Genomic DNA, 17,717 nt, shown 5'->3' with positions numbered 1-17,717 from the left:
AGGAGATCACTTAGGATCATCAAACACATTACCTCAGATCTTCCTTTTTATTTTTCTATTTTCTCTGTAAGTCATGAGCAACTAAGCCTTCTGGTTAAGGTTAGGATCTCTGTTTATTTCTATGGATTAAGATTTATTCTTTTATTTTAATTAATGTTTGATTTAATTCTAAGGTCTTGTTTTCGTTCTTAATCTCATGAATCTAGGTAGAACGAGAGTATGACCCATATTCTACATGAGATATTGTGATTCTCGATAGAGCTATCTCGCTTGAGCTACATCTTGAAAAGACTCCTTCGAAACTTCTAATTACATGAACTAATCGGATATGTGACATGAAATCCTATTAGCTTTAAGTAATTGAGGTTTTTGTAGCACTAAACTGGTTTTCTGAACTTCAGCCTCTAATCTGAATTGAATTACCACGAGAGAGGATTTTGATGAAGATTAGAGGAGATTAAATCACAAAGAGATTAGCTTTTAATCACTTATGGTTTGCCATATAATGAATCACCTATTGTTAAAGTAGTTGGTAAGAAATCTTAATCCAGAAAGATAAACATCTTCGAAGCCTTAACTGTTTCCATATATTATCTCTTTCTTTAACAATTATCTTGATTGCTTTTCTTTACTTTCTTGCTTTATGCGAATTCAACCACAATAACTCTTTTTCTATTCTCCTAACTAAGTCCTACAAGATAACTATTGCTTGTTCAATCCAACAATCCTTGTGGGATCGACCCTCACTCACCTGAGGTATTACTTAGACAACCCGGTGCACTTGCCGGTGAAGTTGTGCACATTCAATTTTCGCACACCAAATGCCGGCCGAGATAGTGGTGCGCTATGTTTTGCCTCCTCCATCCAATTTTGGCGCTATCAGATGTACCAAGTCACTATCATACATTGGATCTGGATGCCATGCATGAGAAATCTCCTATTTCCAACACCAGGATAGAGGATCAAAACCTAGACAGTAGGGTAGAATTTTGGGTCAGCTACAGATTCAAATGCCGAGATGCAATAATGCAAGGTGTGAAGAACCATAGTATTCGTAGAAGTGCTGACTACCGAGTCGTCGAATCGGACCGATTAAAGTACCATGTGCATTGCCGTCAAGCTATAAATGGATGTCCATAAAGTCTCCATGTTGCCCTCTGACAAAACATCGGATACTGGTGAGTTCCAGTTTAATTGAGGCGTACTTACTCATTTATAATTGCTAAATATTGGGTAGTTTTCAACCATGGATGTTTTATTTCGTTAGGGAGGTCCAGAGGCTTGGTGGAGCGTATACTTGTCTAGCACCTATCATGTCCCAAGACCATCGACAGTTAGACAACAGTCTTATCTGCAAGATCGTCTTGCCATTAATACACTCAAACCCATCCGTTAGCATCCATATCCTGCAAGGTGTAGTCTGGCAGAGCTATCACTTCAAACCCTCCTACGAAAGGTTCTGGACAACAAAGCAAAAAGCAATTGCGCAGATATACAGGGATTGGGAGGAGTCATACAACAAGGTGCCAAAATTGCTGTAGGCAGTGTAGAGTTATTGTCTCGGAACTATTTGTGAGCTCAGAGTCGTACCTTACTACGATGGGAACCTTCTGGTCCACGATTGTGCCATGTTCGACAAAGTGTTTTGGGCTTTCCCATCTTGTATTGAGGCTTTCAAGCATTGAAAGCCGTTTATTTCCGTCGATGGCACAAATACGGTGGGGTGTTATTTATTGCAGTGGCACAAGACGGCAACAGCAATATCCTCCCTATTGCTTTTGCAATTGTAGAGTCCGATAGTACAAAGTCTTGGTCATTCTTTCTTACTAATCTGAGACGACATGTCACCCCACAAGAAGGCCTGTTCATTATTTCTGATAGATCACATGTGATTAAGACTACCCTCAGGGCCAATGATAGTGGTTGGCAACCTCCTAGGGTGTTCCATGCTTATTGTATTAGACATATGGTCGCAAACTTCATGTCCTGTTTTAAGTCGACCGAGGGAAAGCAATACCTTTTACACGTCGTTTATAGTCCAAGCGAGGCTGGGTACGAGTGGTACATGGTTGCCCTAAGAGGTTTTCCGTGAGAGATGGCGGACTGGGCTGGTCGTTTCAACAAATAGATATGGCTGCAAAACTGCGACAGCGGTCCACGATTTGGACATACGACAACAAATCTGTCAGAGTGCATCGATGCAGTTCTCAAGGGTACATGGTACTTGCCGATTTCTGCCATCGTGCGCATCACGTACGAGAGGTTGCAAAAGTTGTTTGTGACGAAGGGCACGGAAGCACAGTCACAACTAGCTACTAGAAATCACTTCTCTCAGAGGCTAATGGCAGACATTGAGAAGAACAGAGAAGGCATTCCAAAGATGTGTGTTACTCATTGTGATCGACATGCTTCCGTGTTTGTTGTGGAGAAGATAAAGCCATTTGAGGGTTGGTGGCAACGTTCTTTCTGAGTTCAGCTAGCAGCGGGTATGTGTGACTGTGGACTTGATGAGTCTATATTTATGATATATTTTGGTTTGATTTGAGTGGATTTCATCATATAAACCTACATTTATTCACCTAGATAGCATAGTTTCATGATTTCTTCCTAAATTGTGTTTGACAGTGAAAACATGCTCTTTTGTACTAAATTTTAGTCAATTCTATACACTTTAATCCCATTTGGTGCCTTGATGTATTTCTTAAGTGATTTCAGGTTTCCAAGGCAAGTATGGGTTGAAGAAGTAAGGAAAGGAGCATGCAAAAGGGAAGAAACCATGAATAAATAGAGTTTGGAAGTTCAAGCACCCGTGCGTACGCACAAGTATGTGTGCGTACGCATAAAGAAGATTTGCGAGCGACGCGCACGCGTGACCCTACGCGTACGCATGGATGGAATTTCGTCCAGCAACGCGTACACTTGATCCACGCGTACGCGTGACCAGAATCACGTGACCTCATTAATGCAAATCGCTGGGGGAAAATGTTGGGCCTCCAAAACCCAGTCTAGCTCATTTTCTGAATCTATTTAAGGCCAAAGTAAAGAGGAATGAAGGGGGGCAATTAGGTTTATCTTTTACATGCTTTTCTCTTAGTTTCTAGAGAGAGAAGCTCCCCCCTCTCTCTAGAATTAGGGTTCTTTAGTTTAATTTCTTGTAATTTCTACTTTTAATTCTTGTTTTCCTTTACTTTTCCTTGTCATTTATTGTTATTACATCTTTGTTCTTTCCTTCTATTTTGTTATTTCATCTCTTTTGTTCCTTTATGTTTATGACACTTTGTTATTTTAGTTTACATTTAATGCAATTTATGTTTTATGTCATTTATTGCTTTCTTTAGTTGTTGTTATTATCTTCTTGCTTTTGGTATTTTAGATTTTATTTTTAATACAATTTAATATTATTTTATTTTCATGCACACCAAGTGTTTGATAAAATGCTTGGCTTAGTTTTTTCTTAAGTTTTTATCCACTCTTGGCTTGAAATTGATGACTTTGGTGATCCTTGAGTGATTGATGTCTATTCTTGTTTGATACATTAGAGTAGTTAGTTGATTTGGTTTCCATTGACTCTATGTGACCCTTAGTATTGACATAGGACTTATGGATGGAAATCAACTATACCTATTTCACTTATCCTCGATGTTAGGGTTGACTAAGTAGGATTAACTCTTCATAATCATCATATGTTTGTGGTCAATGTCTAGGATAGGTAGCCTTGGCTTTCAATTACTTGCCAAGAGGTTTCTTGCACTTTAATTTTCCTTGCTTTAATTTTTTATTGCTTTGACTTTTATTGCTTTGATGTTTAATTTCTTCCATGTTTAGTTTTCACACTCTTGGTTGAGAAATTTGGTGTTTGTGTGGAATTGAGTTGTGGATGTCCATTTCGCATTGTGTAAGGATTGTTAATTGGTTTGGTTTCCCTTAACTCTAAGTGACCCACTAGTGTTGACTTAGGACTTAGGCATTGGAATCAATTATGCCCTTTTGACTAATTCTCACGTAGGATTGACTAATTGAGATTAATTCCACACATCTGTCATGTCTGTGGTCCATAACTAGGATAGGAAACCTAAATTACCCACTTCTTGCCAAGAGTCATTTTTAGTACTTAATTTCCATTTTCATTGCTTTTAATTGCTTTCCTTTTTAATTCCTTGCATTCTTGTTTGATTTCTTGCTATTTACATTTCTTACTCTCTCTTGCAATCATCGAATCCCCATTTCCCCTCCATAGCCAATAAATGTACATTTCATTGCAACTCCTAGGGAAGACGACCCGAGGTTTAACTACTCTCGGTTTATATTTGGTTTGAGTTATGATAACATTTGATTGATGATCAATGGTTAGGTTTGAATTATACTTGCGATGGACAAATCCTATTTTTAGTGTAAAAATCCAAACCTATGCTCTTGGTCATTGTTAGGACTCTTTCAGTCTCTCTAGTACCCATGCCGACATGCACTTGCCGGGTGTGCCGCTACAAGCATCAAGTATGAAGGTGGAATTTATCCTCAAAGAATATCTCTTAAACCATCTGCTCTTCCTGATAGCTGTTGGATGGCTGGTGCGTGAATTTTGTTATTCGCACAACTGTCAGGAAAATGCACCGGGTCGTCCAAGTAATACCTCAGGTGAGTGAGGGTAAAATCTCACAAGGATTGCTGGATTGAGCAAGCTGTGTTTATCCAGCAGATCTTAATCAGTCGAATAGAAAGATAGTTTTTGGTTGTTGTAGGCACATAAACAAGCAATAACAAAAGCGATAAATAATTAAGATAGAGACAGTAATAAAAAGTCAGTTAAGGCTTCGGAGGTGCTTCTTCTTCTGCATTAACACGTCATACCAACTACTTCAAAGATGAATGATTCCTTCAATGGCAAGGCTATAAGTGATTAAGCCATTGGTCGTGGTCATTAATCTCTTCTTGTCCAAATGAAACATCCGAACAGACTAGATCAATCTGGGAGAGGGTGAAGCGCGCGCAATTCAATCTCTGTACTGATCCTACTCCAAACACCACAAACAAGGTCGGATCTTCCATATCAGAGACTTATGCTCTAATGGTTCTAGCTCTTAGAGCCACAGGAACCTCAATTACCCTTGACTAACGAGGTTTTATCTCACATACCTCAATTAACCCAGATAACTTGTTGGAACCCGTGATGCATCCTCAAGTTATAGCTCAATACTATCCGGGTCAGGACTCGTAAGGAACTCATGTAGAATCAAGATTCATAAGGATGAAGAGCGACAATGCATCATAGAATAGAATCAAACACAGATTGAAGTAGAAAAGTAATTATACTAATCCATAGGAATCAGCAGAGCTCCTAACCTTAACCTAAGATATTAGTTGCTCATAATATACAAAGAACACATTAAGAAGATGTAATGTAATATGTATGTACTTCTCCCTCCTGGTTGGCCTAGTCCTCAGGAAGAAGGAATTCCCTAATTTATAGTAAATACTAGACGAATATTACTAATAATTAAAAATTACAAAAATGACATAAACTAAGCGAAAGGTGTAAAAATCCACTTCTAGGCCCACTTGGTGAGTGTTTGGGTTGAGCTTGGCATCCAACTTGAAGGAGTGGCCGTTGAACGCCCTCTAGGGGGTAAATATCTTGCTTCCTTGCTCCCCTTGTGGCATTGAATGCCAGTTTGGGCGTTCAACTTGGGAGGTTGGTCCCTTTAGGGCGTTGAACGCCAGAAAGGGGGTAGTTTGGGTGTTCAACGCCTGATTTCGGCAGTCCAATCCAAAGAAAAGTATAAACTATTACATATTGCTGGAAAGCCCTAGAAGTTATATTTCTAACACCGTTGAGAGCACATCAATTGGATCTCTAAAGCTCCAGAAATGCTCGTTTGAATGTATGGAGGTCAGGATCTAACAGCATCTACACTCCTTTCTTCGCCTCTGAATCATACTTTGCCAAAACTTGCCAATTTCACCCAAAAATTACCTAAATTCATAGGAAAAACACAAAAGCTCAAATTAGTATCCAAAAAGTAACTTTTTCTCTAAAACCTACTAAAACATAATAAAACTTAACAAAATATGCTAAAAACACTAGGAAAATAGCATCAGAAAGCGTACAAAATATCCGCTCTTCAATGGCACATCATCATGCCATCTGGGTGATGAGGAGTCCCAGACAGCCCGATGATACTGCTGACCTCTTGAACCAGATGGATCATGCAGTGTGGGAGGTGGAGGAGAGGCGGTGGGGGTGAATCATCGCCGCCTGCGGGGATGTCTCCATCATGCTCATGTTTGTTGAACTCCGCCTCGTCGTCTGACTCTACATCCAATCATGCTTGACGAGGCCTGGCCCTTTCCTTCCTATCCCCTTCGCCTGGTTCGTGCTCTCTGGCACCCCTCTCCCTCCTAGCAGGCCGCAGGGTGTCCTCCATAACCTCCCTCGCACGCCTATGCCGATCAGATACATTCTGGGGAAGATGGAGAACGTCCCTTGGCTTGCTGGCAGTGGGCTGGATGTCAGCAGGTAAATCGGCTAGCCTCAGATCATCGAGTACGTCCTGGCCTGATAGGTACCTAACCCGGCAAGCTCCCTGCCACCAATCTCTATACTCCCGGGTTGGGCTGTAGTCAAAGCATGGCTGGATAGAGATCCTGCGGCCCTTCTCAAAATGTCTCGTCTAGTCAGCGTACCACTCATCAAGTCTGTCAGGCCACCACACATCCTTACCACGGCCTGTGGATGTCAGAAACCTATAAACGTTGATCGAGGTGCCAGGCACCGACTGCTCTCTATTGAACTGGCGCTTCACCGAGTAAACCTGGTGAAATTAGACGATGTTGAAGCAGACGAGGGGGACAACTGACATCCATGTCCCCCACTCTGCCTTCTGGACAAACCACGGGGGGCATAGAGCATGCAAAGCAGGGTCATTGTACGGCGTCCAGATAAACTGAAACAATAGTTATAGAAAAAATAAATATTTGATATCCCAAATAGTAAATAATGCCCCAACCACAAAATTCACTAACTACAGACTTTTAGTTAATTTATTTAAATAACAAAGTCTATATAATGCACTAAATTAAAAAAAAAGGTTGTTTCAATCATAGTGCTAATGTCGTCCCAACGTAACTAGTCTATCGCTAGACGCCATCGCAGAACCCTCGCCTCATGCTGGTCTCTGCTTTGCTGCGTTAATCCTATCAACCTGACACCAATTGCAAAAATAACACGAGTTCATGTTACGAAATGTCACAACAAGTTACAAATTCAAAACATAACCAAGATATAAACAATTGTTAAATCACAGCCATAGGATATATGAAAATCCCTCGGTCAGGTGGTCACCACTAAGGAAATCTCTGTTATATCCAGGACATCAACAGTGGAGTGCAGCCTGCGATGTCTGTGGTGCCTCGGTGTACTACAGAGCACAGTGAATGGTATGTCCAAGCAAGCACTGCCGGCCCCCAAGACAATGCACGGCACCGCCCAGAGTCCTAAACTAGTCGCAGCTAAGGATCAATTAGCATTTGATCAGTAACAAGATGTAACACCTCACATACTGTCAGAGTGTCTCCGAGTCGTCCGTCGGTGGCATTATGGTGAACACAGTCCCACAACCATATAAGCTTCAACGAGAATGACTCCTTCATCTACCCACTGCTATCGAACCACCGGAAGTCTGGCATCGATCAGTCGCTCCACCAACTCCCACGTCTCTATGCTGTACTGAAGCGCAGATATTTTATACGCTTTTTGGTAGTGTTTTCATATAGTTTTTAGCATGTTTCATTAACTTTTTGTTATGTTTTTATTAAGTTTTATTCAAAAATCACATTTCTAGACTTCCCTATGAGTTTGTGTATTTTTCTGTGATTTTAGGTATTTTCTGACTGAAATTGAGGGACCTGAGCAAAAATATGATTCAGAGGCAGAGAAAGGACTGTAGATGCTGTTGGATTTTGATCCTCCTGCACTCGAAGTAGATTTTCTGGAGTTACAGAAGCCCAATTGGCGCGCTCTAAATTGCATTGGAAAGTAGACATCTTGGGCTTTCCATCAATGTATAATAGTCTATACTTTTCTCGATATTTGATGGCCCAAACTGGCGTTAAACGCCAGCCAGAAACCCTTTTCTGGCGTAAAACGCCAGAACTGGCACTAAAACTGGAGTTAAACGCCCAAACTGGCACCCAAACTGGCGTTTAACTCCAAGTATGGCCTATGCACGTGAAAGCTTCAAAGCTCAGCACAAACAATCACAAAGTGGACCCCAAAAGTGGATTTTTGCACTATCTGCACTTAGTTACTCATTTTCTGTAAACCTAGGTTACTAGTTTAGTATAAAAAATACTTTTAGAGATTCATTTATAACTTATGACAATTTTTACATTTCATATTATATCTTCTATGGCATGAGTCTCTAAACCCCATAGGCGGGGGTGAGGAGCTCTGCTGTGTTTCAATGGATTAATGCAATTATTATTGTTTTCTATTCAATCACGCTTGATTTTATTCTAAGATACTCACTCGTACTTCAAAATGGAGAATATGATGATCCGTGACACTCATCATTATCCTCAACCTTATGAACACGTGCTGACAACCACTCCCGTTCTATCTGAGCTCAACGTAGTCATTGGGCGACAGCTTCAGTGCGTCTCTTGCGTCTCTGATCCACGGACTGAGTCCGTGAGATTAGAACCTTCGTGCTAGAGGCTAGAACCAATTGGCAGCATTCCTGAGATCTGGAAAGTCTAAACCTTTTCTGTGGTATTCCGAGTAGGATTTGGAAGGGGATGACTGTGACAAGCTTCAAACTCACAAATGTTAGGCGCAGTGACAGTGTGCAAAAGGATAGAGAGATCCTATTCCGACACAAATGAGAACCGACAGATGATTAGCCGTGCGGTAGCTGTGCCTGGTATTTTTCATCCGAGACGAGAAACTCGACACTTGATTAGTCGTGCAGAAACCGTACTTGGACCATTTTCACTGAGAGGATCATACAGCCTGCCATGGAAGGAAGACATTCGTGTTTGGAGAAGAAGACAGTAGGAAAGTAGAGATTCAGACGACAGAGCATCTCCAGAACCTCAACATGTTCCTCATTACTGAATCACAAGTATCATTTATTTCATGTTATTTACTTTTCATACACAAAAACATTTTTATCATTAATCTCCTGACTAAGATTTACAAGATAACCATAGCTTGCTTCAAGCCGACAATCTCCGTGGGATCGACCATTACTCACGTAAGGTATTACTTGGATGACCCAGTGCACTTGGTGGTTAGTTGTGCAGAGTTGTGAAAAGTGTGATCACAATTTCGTGCACCAAGTTTTTGGCGCCGTTGCCGGGGATTGTTCGAGTTTGGATAACTGATGATTCGTCTTGTTGCTTAGATTTGGAATAAATTATTTTTGTTGGTTTAGAGTCTTCTGTTTGAGTCTAGTTTCATGTTTTAAGTTTGGTGTCCTTTGTGTCCTTTGATGTGTGGAAAGCGATCCAACACAAAACTCACCGGCAAGTGTACCGGGTCGCATCAAGTAATAATAACTCACATGAGTGAGGTCGATCCCACAGGGATTGAAGGATTGAGCAATTTTAGTTTAGTGGTTGATTTAGTCAAGCGAATCAAGTTTTGGTTGAGTGGGTTGTATTTAACAGAATATAAATTGCTTGGAATGTAAAGGGAGAGGGGGAATTTGCAGTAAATTAAAGAACAGGAAAATAAACTTGCTGAATCTTAAAGAACAAGAAAGTAAATGACTGAAACTTAAAGTGCAAGAAATGTAAATTACAGAAACTTAAAGTGCAAGAAATGTAAATTGCTTGAATATAAAAGGGGTTTGAGGACTGGGATTGCAGAATCTAAACAAAGAGGAATTGAATTGCCACAATTAATAGAGCAGAAATTGAATTGGAAGCAATGAGAATTCAAACAGAAATTAAAATTAAAGTGCAGCAAGGTTCACAGAAGAACCAAAAGTAAATTGGGATCTCAGGGTTCAAGAGACTAGGTAGCAGAGCCTAGATCTCAATTACCTTCCTAGATCCAAGTTCTCAAAGCAATTAACAAGAAATTGAAGAAGAAACAGTAAAGAGAATGTAAATGGATTCAATTATGCAGAAAAGGAACTAAAGAGTTCTTGAGTGGAGATTGAGACAGAATTTCCTCAATTCTTAACACCCAAAACTCAAAACAAGGAAATTAAAAAAACCCAAACAAGAACGAGGAAGAAGAGAGATCAATTCTCCTCCCTAATTCTCTGAAATCTCAGTGAAGACACCAAGAGAAGTTCCAAAGTGCAAAAATAAAATTCAAAGCTCAAAGGAAGTGAAAAATTCAAAAGCTAAGCAAAAGGTCCTAATTACATCAAACTAGCTCCTATTTATACACTTTCTATTCTTGGATTTTGGGATTTGGATGGGCTTTTGATTTGGTGAAGAAATGAATTAAATTGGAATTTTAATTGAATTTTCGGCCCAAAAATAATAGCTCCCAGGAGGCTGCCCTGCCCTTGTGGAGGGCAGGGCAGGATTTGGTGCGTGTTGGTGCTTGCTTGGTGCGGCTTGGTGCGACTTGGTGCGGCTTGGTGCGGTCTGGTGCGCAGAACGCTGCCCTGCCCTCGCGGAGGACAGGGCAGGAAAAATTGGTGCGCCAGAGATGTGCCACGGTGCGTGCTGATGCTGCCAGAATCATGCCATGGTCGCCAGAATGGTGCCTTGGTGCACAGAATGCTGCCCTGCCCTCGCGGAGGGCAGGGCAGAAAAATATGGTGCTGCCAGGATCGTGCTGTGGTGCGCGCTGGTGCTGCCAGGATAGTGATTTGGTGCGCCAGAAATGTCCCTTGGTGCGCCAGATTCATGCACCAACAAAATGCTGCCCTGCCCTCGCGGAGGGCAGGGCAGTGTTTCCAAAATGAAGTCCCGCGTTCGAATCCGGGCAGAAACACACGCTCATTCATTTTCCTTGGTTTCTTGGCACGGTAATGGAACTTAGTTCCTTGCTTCCTCATGGTCCCGTGTTCAACTCTTGTGGCAAGCATCATAGGCATTTTTTTCTTTGATTTTCTTCCTTGGTGAGCCCGATACTGCCCTTGTGGAGGGCAGGGCAACATTTTCTTCTTCTTGATTCCAAGGCACAAATTTGTGCTCTGCCCTTGTAGTGGGCAGGGCAGAGTTGCCTTCTTTGCCTTGTTCCCTTATGTTGCCCTCCTAGAGGGCAGTGTGCCCTTGTGGAGGGCAATGCTTGCCTCCCCCATTGTACGCGGCACACTTTTCCTTCCTTTGACCACGCTTCCTTCTCCTTGGGTCACGCTTTCTTAGGCCACGCTTTTCTCTTTTATTCTTTTCTTCACCTGAAATAAACCAAAACAACCACTCCAAGTATCACTAAATTCATAAGGCTTATAAATCAATTAAAATTCAATTAAAATTAGCTTAAACCTCATGAATTAACATTAATTTCATGGTGGTTGCTTGATTTAAAGAAGTTGTGCATTTTCACTCCAAATCACTTACTTAAGAAGCAAGAAAGTGCATAAAGACTAACAAAACAAATGAAATTAGCTTGAAAAATGGGTATATGATGACCTGTCATCATCCTTCTTTCCCTAAAAATTTTTAAAATTTGTTCTTGGTGTTCATCTTGATCTTTAAAGTGTTCTTGGTGTTCATCTTGACATTCAAAGCTTTCTTCTTTGTTTTCTCTGTTTTGATCTAAAAATTCTAAGTTTGGTGTCATTTTATTGTTTTTCTCTTTTCTCATTAAATTCAAAAAAAATATATATATCTTTTCCTTTATTTACTCATCCTTTTTGAACTCATTAGGTTGACTTAGTCAAAAATTTTTAAAATTTGGTAGTTTCTTATTAGTCAAGTGATGCCAGGGCATCTAGGCCAGTTTCACTTACCTTTTCTTTACTGTTTTAGGGTAGTTTCATGCATTTTCTTAGTGAATAAGGCAAGTTTTGGATGAAAATATACTTACACCTTGATTCAAGCAAATATTGTGAATTTTACATGATTTCATAAGGATTTTGCAAGGATTGAATGACAAATTGATGATGCATAATCTCATGACTTGGGCTAGAGCTTTGATGCACTTTATTTGCTTGATTTCAGGAGAAAGGAAGCATGGAAGAACCACGTTAGTAGCCACGCTAATCTAGTTAAGGTGACCACTAACGTGGAATGGCAATGAGCTTGCAACGTTAATGAGAAAAGTGATCACCAATAACACCTGCGAAGCCATCATAAGCCCACGTTAATTGCCACGTTAACTAGGTTAACGTGGTAGTTAACGTGGAGATAAAGAGAGCTCCAGCGTTAGTGGTAAACGTGAACACCACTAACGCTCCAAAAGTTGGCAATTAGCCACGTTAAGAGTCACGTTAACTTAGTTAACGTGAACTCTAACGTGGAAGGGAAGAACAATGCCAACGTTAGTGACACTCACCTTTGTCACTAACGTTGGATCAAGCTAGCATTGCCCATGTTAGTGGTCACGTTAAGACCACTAACGTTAAAGTTAACGTGGAACTAAGATTGATGAGCTAACGTTAATGACACTCACTTTTGTCACTAACGTTGAAGATGGCATTCACTACCACGTTAGTGGCCACATTAACATAGTTAATGTGAACTCTAACGTGGAGAGTAGGGGTGCTTGGAGCGTTAGTGACAAAGGTAAGTGTCACTAACGCTCTCGAAGATAGGCATGCCCACGTTAAGAGTCTTGTTAGTTAAACTAACGTGAACTCTAACGTAGGGAAAGAGGGGCACAAGGCAACGTTATTGGGAAAGGTGATTCCCAATAATGCTTGCGAAGGTTCATAAGGCAACGTTAGTGGTCACGTTAGTGCCACTAATGTTGAAGTTAACGTGGACCTTATGGGGTTGGAACGTTAGTGAAAAAGGTGATTGCCACTAACGTTCTTGAACCCACAATTTCACTTAACATTAACATCACTAACGCCCATGCCTAACTCACACTTTTCTGCAAGCTGAGCCCACTAAAGATTGTAACTGCTTCAACTCAAGATCTAAGGCCCACATCCAAGACTTGAAGAACTCACTAGAAGATCAAGAGGAGTAGTATATATAGGAGTAGTTTTAAACTATAGAGAAGCTTGGCACTTTGGAGAACTACCCTCTGTATATTTACTTTTCTGCAATTTTACTAGTAAAGGATGTATTCTTTTCTGCCATTTTCCATTCCCAAAGCTATGAACAACTAAACCCCTTTCATTGGGTTAGGGAGCTCTGTTGTAATTTGATGGATCAATTATAATTTTCATTCTTCTTCTTCTTTCTTCTCTTTTGATTTACTAGAAAGCTTTTGATCTTAATTCAATTGGTTAGTTGTCTTGGAAAAGAAACTCTCCATAATTGGATCTCCTCTGAGCCTTGGAAAAGGGATGAGGAGATCATGCTAGAAATGCTTTCTCATGTTGGACCAAATTGGGGTCTGGGCGGATATAGTGACATGTAATCCTTCCAACACTTTGATTTGGAAATACATGTGGTATAATCAGTTACCATACTTCATCTCTTCCCATGAGCAATTAAATCAAGGAATTGGGAAATTGTTTAAGGTTAGAGAGATTGGATTTCCAAGGAATTGGGATCCAATCACTTAAGATTGCCAAGGAGATCAATAGATGCATTGATTGAGGAAGAGATGAAAATTAATTTGATCCGGAGAATGCAACATCTCCTAAGCCCAATGAATTCCCATTTTTGATCTTACCCATTCTCTTTACTTTTTGCCATTTATTTCCATGCTCATTTCCCCCAAATTCCCATTTAAGATTCTGCACTTTATTTTCTGCTATTTACTTTCCGGCCATTTAATTTTTTGCAATTCTCAAACTATACTCTGTTTAGCTCAACTAGCATACTCTTCCAACTAAAGTTGCTTGATCAATCAATCCCTGTGGGATTCGACCTCACTCTATTGTGAGTTTTTACTTGATGACAATTCGGTATACTTTCCGAAGGGAAATTTGTTGAGAGATAAGTTTTCGTGCATCATCAAGTCAAGATTTCAACTTTAAAAATTTTATCTTTTTAAATATTTTTCAAAATAAATTCTTTTTCAAATTTCTTTTTATATTTTTCGAAAATCTTGTATAAAATTTTTCAAAATTCTTTTTCTTTTTTTTAAATTTTCAAATTACTTGTCCCATTTTATCAGTTTGATTGAAAAATTTTAAGTTTGGTGTTTTCTTGTTAAGAAAGCTTCAATCTTTAAAATTTTAAATCATATCTTTTCCAAATCTTTTCTTTTATTTATTTTCTTACAAGTATTAATTTTCAAGTATCTTTAATTTTAGGACATATCTTTTTCAAAACTTCCTAACCACTTTCTCTCTCCTCATTTTTTTCGAAAATCCACACACAAAAATTTTCAAATCTTTTTAATTAATTAATTAATTTAGTTTTCTAATTTCTTTTATTTCTTTTTCCCTTCTTAATTTTTGAAACTTAAATTCAATTTTTTATTTATTTTATTTTATTTTTTCTTTTAATTTTGATTTTCAAAAAAAAAGAGAGAGAAAAAATTGTTTATTTGCAATTCATGTCATCTTCCTTTCTCCATCATGGACCTAAGTGAAAATAAACAGTCCAGAAGGACTCTAGGGTCATATGCTAACCCCATTACTACTTCATATGGAAGTAGTATCTGTATACCCTCCATCAGAGCCAGTAATTTTGAGTTAAATCCTCAGCTCATTATCATGGTACAGCAACATTGCCAGTATTTTGGTCTTCCACAGGCAGAACCTACTGAGTTTTTGGCACAGTTCTTACAAATTATTGACACTGTAGGTGATAAGGAAATAGATCAGGATGTCTACAGATTATTCCTATTTCCATTTGCTGTAAAAGACCAAGCTAAGAGGTGGTTAAATAACCAATCCAATGCCAACATAAGAACATAGAAACAGTTGTTAGACAAATTCCTAAATTAATATTTCCCTCCAAAAAAGATGACACAGCTAAGGCTGGACATCCAAGGCTTTAAACAAGAGGATCATGAATCTCTTTATAATGCCTGGGAGAGGTACAAAGGGATGCTAAGCAAATGCCCCTCTGAAATGTTTTCAGAATGGGTGCAGGTAGACATCTTCTACTACGGGCTTACAGAAAAGGTCCAGATGTCTCTAGACTACTCAGCTGGTGGATTTATATACATGAGAAATACAATTGAAGAGGCTCAAGAGCTCGTTGATACAGTTGCTAGAAATCAGCATTTGTACTTAAGTAGTGAGTCCTCCATGAAAGAAAAGGCTAAAGCAGTATCCACTGAACTTAGTCCTCCAGAACAAGTTGTTGAACTCAATCAGCAATTGCTTTTTATAACAAAACATCTAGCAGAATTTAAGGAGATGCTACAAGACACTAAAAATGCTAACAAGAATATGGAAGCCCAATTGGATCAGACAAGACAGCAGTTAGCTAAACAGATAACAAAAGAGTGCCAAGCTATTCATTTAAGGAGTGAGAAGATATTGAATGTTTCAACTCAAGGCAGCAGGAAACCAAGAAAGGAAAAACTGACAGAGGATGACAAACCCACTACCCAAAATCCCTCCGAGGACAGTAAGAGCCCTGAGAGGAATGATTCTAGCGTTCAAATGCCAGAAAAGGGTCAGAAGTCGGTGTTAAATGCCCATTCAGCACCCAATTCTGGTGTTCAAATGCCAGAAAAGGGCAGCAACCTGTCGTTAAACGCCCATGCAGCCCCCAATTCTAGCGTTTAAATGCCAATGGGGAATCAGACTCCTGCAAGTACTGATAACAACCCCCCTAGGCATACTTCTCCAACCATTTTGTAGGAAGTAAACCTGCAGCAACTAAGGTTAAAGACTATAAAGCCAAAATGCCTTATCCTCGGAAACTCCGCCAAGCGGAACAAGATAAAATATTTGCCTGCTTTGCAGACTATCTCAGGACTCTTGAAATAAAGATTCCGTTTGCAGAGGCACTTGAGCAAATACCCTCTTATGCTAAGTTCATGAAAGAGATCTTAAGTCATAAGAAGGATTGGAGAGAAACTAAAAAAGTTTTCCTCACTGAAGAATGCAGTGCAGTCATTTTGAAAAGCTTACTAGAGAAGCTTAAAGATCCTGGAAGCTTTATGATACCATGCACATTAGAGAATACTTATACCAAGACAGCTCTATGTGTTCTTGGGGCAAGTATCAACCTGATACCTGCATCCACTATCAAAAAGCTTGGTTTGACTAATGAAGTTAAATCATCCCGGATATGCCTCCAACTTGCTGATGGCTCCACTGAAATTCTATCAGGCGTAATTAAGTACATGACTGTCAAGGTTAGGCCATTTGCCTTTTCCACTGACTTTGTGGTGCTGAAAATGGAGGAGAAAAAAGAGTGCAACTCTCATTCTAGGAAGACCTTTCTTAGCAACTGGATGAACCCTCATTGATGTCCAAAAAGGGGAGGTGACCCTGAGAGTCAATGAGGATGAGTTTAAGTTGAATGCTGTCAAAGCTATGTAGCATCCAAACACCCCAAATGACTGCATGAATGTTGATATTATTGACTCTCTGGTGGAAGAGGTCAATATGACTAAGAGTCTCGAATCAGAGCTAGAAGACATTTTTAAAGATGTTCAGCCTGATCTGGAGGAACCAAAGAAAACAAAAGAACCTCTGGAAACTCCTTAGGAAGAGAAGAAGCCTCCTAAACTCGAGCTCAAACTACTACCACCATCCCTGAAATATGTATTTCTGGGAGAAGATGACACTTTTCTGGAAATAATAAGCTCTGCTTTAGAGCCACAGGAAGAGAAAGCACTAATTCAGGTGCTAAGGACACACAAGATAGCTCTTGGGTGGTCCATAAGTGATCTTAAGGGCATTAGCCTAGCCAGATGCATGCACAAGATCCTATTGGAGGATGATGCTAAGCCAGTGGTTCAACTACAGAGGCGGCTGAATCCAGCCATGAAGGAGGTGGTGCAGAAAGAGGTTACTAAGTTACTAGAGGCTGGAATTATTTATCCTATTTCTGATAGCCCCTGGGTGAGCCCTGTCCAAGTTGTCCCCAAGAAAGGAGGCATGACAGTAGTTCATAATGAAAAGAATGAACTGGTTCCTACAAGAACAGTTACAGGGTGGCGTATATGTATTGACTACAGAAGGCTCAATACAGCCACCAGAAAGGATCATTTTTCTTTACCATTCATAGATCAGATGCTAGAGATACTAGCAGGTCATGATTACTACTGCTTTTTGGACGGTTATTCAGGTTACAACCAAATTACAGTAGATCCTCAGGACCAAGAGAAAACAGCATTCACATGTCCATCTGAGTTATTTGCCTACAGAAGGATGCCATTTGGTTTGTTCAATACACATGCAACCTTTTAGAGATGCATGCTCTCTATCTTCTCTGATATGGTAGAGAAATTACTCAAAGTCTTCATGGATGACTTCTCAGTGTTTGGAGACTCATTCAGCTCCTGTCTTGACCATCTAGCACTTGTTCTGAAAAGGTGCCAAGAGACTAACCTGGTTTTAAACTGAGAGAAATATCACTTCATGGTGACTGAAGGAATTGTCCTTGGTCACAAAATTTCGAACAAGGGATTAGAGGTGGATCAATCTAAGGTAGAGGTAATTGAAAAATTACCACCACCTGCCAATGTTAAGCCAATCAGAAGCTTTCTGGGGCACGCAGGA

This window comes from Arachis hypogaea, chromosome 9 (genome assembly GCF_003086295.3).
Source record: "Arachis hypogaea cultivar Tifrunner chromosome 9, arahy.Tifrunner.gnm2.J5K5, whole genome shotgun sequence".
NCBI classification, from domain to species: Eukaryota; Viridiplantae; Streptophyta; class Magnoliopsida; order Fabales; family Fabaceae; genus Arachis; species Arachis hypogaea.
The sequence above is the reverse complement of the archived record's forward strand: the minus strand, read 5'-3'. Positions refer to the sequence as shown.